This window comes from Chenopodium album, chromosome 3 (assembly GCF_948465745.1).
Source record: "Chenopodium album chromosome 3, dcCheAlbu1.1, whole genome shotgun sequence".
In the NCBI taxonomy this organism is placed as follows: Eukaryota; Viridiplantae; Streptophyta; class Magnoliopsida; order Caryophyllales; family Amaranthaceae; genus Chenopodium; species Chenopodium album.
The window spans coordinates 13488653-13492500 of NC_137836.1; positions in this window are offsets into that span (position 1 = coordinate 13488653).

Sequence of the window (3848 nt, forward strand, 5' to 3'; positions counted from 1 at the left end):
CCCAGAAGGACAAGCATAAGTTGCAAATGATTATAAAGCACGCCTGAAGCGTGGTAGACGCATCGGTTCCAAAGATAAAAATCCTCGGAAGAGAAAAGGAGGAACAATTGACAATGGCCAGACCGAGGAAGCTATTAATTTTGAAGGATCTCCAGGAGAGACCTTAGACATGATGGAAAAGGATATTCAGGTACCTTAAAATGAAGAAATTTCAACAAATTTATCATGTCTGGAATTACATGGAACTGAAACCAAATCGACGTCGATGATGTTTTTGCATGCAATGTGGCACTAGATGTTATGAATGTTGATGAGGATCATGAGCCAAAATCCATTGATGAATGTGCACAAAGAAGCGATTGACCAAAATGGGAAGAAGCAATTGAAACTGAATTGAAATCTCTCAAAAAAAGAGGAGTATTCGGACCTGTAGTCCGTACACCTGAAGGTGTAATACCGGTGGGATATAAATGGGTCTTTGTACGAAAAAGAAATGAAAATGGTGATATTGTAAGGTATAAGACCTGATTAGTTGCACAAGGATCCTCACAAAGACCTGGTATTGATTATGAGGAGACATACTCTCCTGTGTTGGATGCAACTACTTTTAGATTTCTAATCAGTCTGACAATAAGAGAAGGACTTGATTTACGCTTGATGGATGTAGTCACAACTTAATTATATGGCCCACTGGATAATGACATTTACATGAAACTCCCAGAAGGTTTTAAACTACAATTCAGGTTCTCGAGAACAATACTCAATAAAATTGAATAGATCTCTTTATGGATTAAAACAATCAGGGCGCATGTGGTATAATTGACTAAGTGAGTACTTGTTGAAAGAAGGGTATAAGAATGACCCTATATGCCCATGTATTTTTGTAAAGAGATTTGTATCAGGATATGTCATAATTGCAGTATATGTTGATGATTTGAATATTATTGGAACTCCTGAAGAGATTTCAATAACAGTAGAGTGCTTAAAGAAAGAATTTGAAAATAAAGATCTTGGAAAAACTAAGTTTTTCCTAGGATTACAAATTGAACACCTTAAGAATGAAATCCTTGTGCACCAGTCAACATACATAGAAAAGGTTCTTAAAAGATTTCCTATGGATACATCATATCCATTATTGAGTAGCCCTATGGTTATTAGAGCACTTGATGTAGAAAAAGATCCCTTTCGACCTCGGGAGAATGACGAAGAAATTCTTGGTCCTGAAGTACCATGTTTAAGTGCTATAGGGGCATTAATGTATCTTGCTAGTCATACACGACCTGACATATCATTTCAGTAAATTTGTTGGCAAGATTTAGCTCATGCCCTACCCGAAGGCATTGGAATGGGGTTACTCATGTACTTCGTTACCTTCAAGGTACGAAAGATATGGCCGGGTTTGTTTTTCTCTAATCTATCCAAAGAAGGTTTGATTGGTTTTGCAGATGCAGGGTACATGTCTGATCCTCATAATGCTAGATCACAAACGGGATATGTGTTTATGTGTGGAGGTACTTCTATTTCTTGGCGTTCTATGAAACAAACAATTGCAGCTACCTCTTCTAACCATGCAGAAATTCTGGCAATCCATGAAGCTAGTCGTGAATGTGTATGGTTAAGGTCTGTAATTTAACATATTCAGACAGATTGTGGCTTAAACTCCGAGAAAGAAGTTCCAACAATTTTATATGAGGATAATGCAGTATGCATCGCCTAGCTTAAGGAAGGGTATATCAAAGGTGATAGAACGAAGCACATTTTACCAAAATTCTTCTACACTCGTAATCTCCAGAAAAATGGCGATATAAAAGTCCTTAAGATCCGCTCAAGTGAAAACTTGGCAGATTTTTTTACTAAGGCACTCCCAACAGTCGCATTCAAAAAGTTAGCTTATGGCATCGGATTGTGTCGTCTTAAAGACCTCAAGTGATGTAGTCATGAGGGGGAGTTAATGCGCGCTGCACTCTTTTTCCCTTAACCATGGTTTTTTCCCACTGAGTTTTCCTGGTAAGGTTTTTAACGAGGCAGCATCTTATGCGCATTATAGTGTTTTATTTTGTACGGGTTTTTCTAGTAAATGTTAGTTATTGTTTTATTTAATATATAGTCATCCAAGGGGGAGTGTTATGAAATATCTAAATGTGGATGACTCTTATCCCATGTACCATTTAGAATACTCTAGAGTTGGGTATTTGATTTTATCCGTTGATGGAACTCTAGATATTATTCATGTATATATATCCCGTACTGGATGGAAGAATATACAGAACGAAAAATATATTTCTCTCTCTCTATATTTCTCTTCTATATTTAACAATTAATAAAATATTATACGTAATCTTTTATAAATGTCGAATGACTTTTTATTAATTAATTACATGTAACTATTAAACAAAAATTATATTGAGACATGACCATGTTTATTCATTTATATTTAAAAGTAAAGGTACATTCATTGTTTTAATTCATTTTTTGGAAAACCTGCTTTACTACCTTAAATTACCTCTCTCACCCTATAATATATATTTACACATTTTCACTCATTTTCTCTACCTTTATGTATATTTTTCCTTGCACAACTTAACTTTTTGATTACGCAATACATGCTCTTTTCTTTTTTCGTAATTTTTGTGCAAACTATAAATGTTAAGAACAACATAAAATGGAGATTGTAATATGGAAGGGATGTTGTACTATCTTATACTTCGTATAATTTTAGATATATATTATTGGGAGTATGGGTAAACACGGTTAAGAGCATCCAATGGTTGTATGTAGGGAATAATTTCAAGCCTTAATCCCACTAACTCGAACCCCACTGTGATCATACACTAAAGTACGGTAGCGTCTAAAAGGGAAGAAGATAGAGCAAAAGAGTCGCCAACAAGTTTTTAAGGAACTTGTAAATCGTTCACGAGGTGAAGGTTACACCCCTTAACGATCCAAGAGATCGTCAACTCCATAAGGTCATGAACCAAATAAGGGTTCGGAGATGAAGGTACACTAGAAGACTAAAAACCATTCCTAATTGCATTAGGAATGATAAATCATATTAGACCCTCCTCTAGATCATTGGGCCGCATATAAAGCTCAAACCGGGCCCAGTTTAGTAAATTGGCCATAATTTCCTCAATATTCATCGGAATTGGGCTTATAATATATCGTTGGAAAGCTCTTTGCAAGCCCCATCCAACTACACTACTATTAGACTCATATCATGGACCAACCAAATTGGATTGGCTGTTTTCTTAAAAATAAGTTTTAAAAAACAGAGAGAAGAGAAAAGAAATAAAAACTATCCGCAACACTAGACTTTCCACACTTTCGCTTCATTCGATTATGATTCGACGTGAAAGGTACTCATCACTGGGTTTGGTTTTGGGGAGACACAAATGGGTGTCTACATTGTACTTAAAAACTTGCTTGTAATTTAGAAAATTCCCAATCTATTGTTGTAGCTTGACCATCAGAGCTAAAAAAAAAAAAAAAAAATGAAATTAACTTTATCAAGCAAATTAGCTTGGCCAAACTAATTTGCTTGACATAAAAAACCAAAAAGAGGGGTTGATCATATATTATTAAAATTAAATCTAAAAAGCTAACTAAGAAATTAATAAGGTTCATTAAAATCAAAAGCTAATAGCGGCTAATCTTGGGGCACAAACTAGTTACAAAAGAAATTAGCTTAAAATTTCATGTCGCATGTCAAGTCAATTTGCTAATTAGCTTATCATTGGAGTTGATCTAAGGACTAATCAAACAAGAATATCTATAGAATTTTATTTTATTTATTATTTATTTTTTTATTTTTTTTTGACAAGGAATATGTATATAATATAAGCTTTATT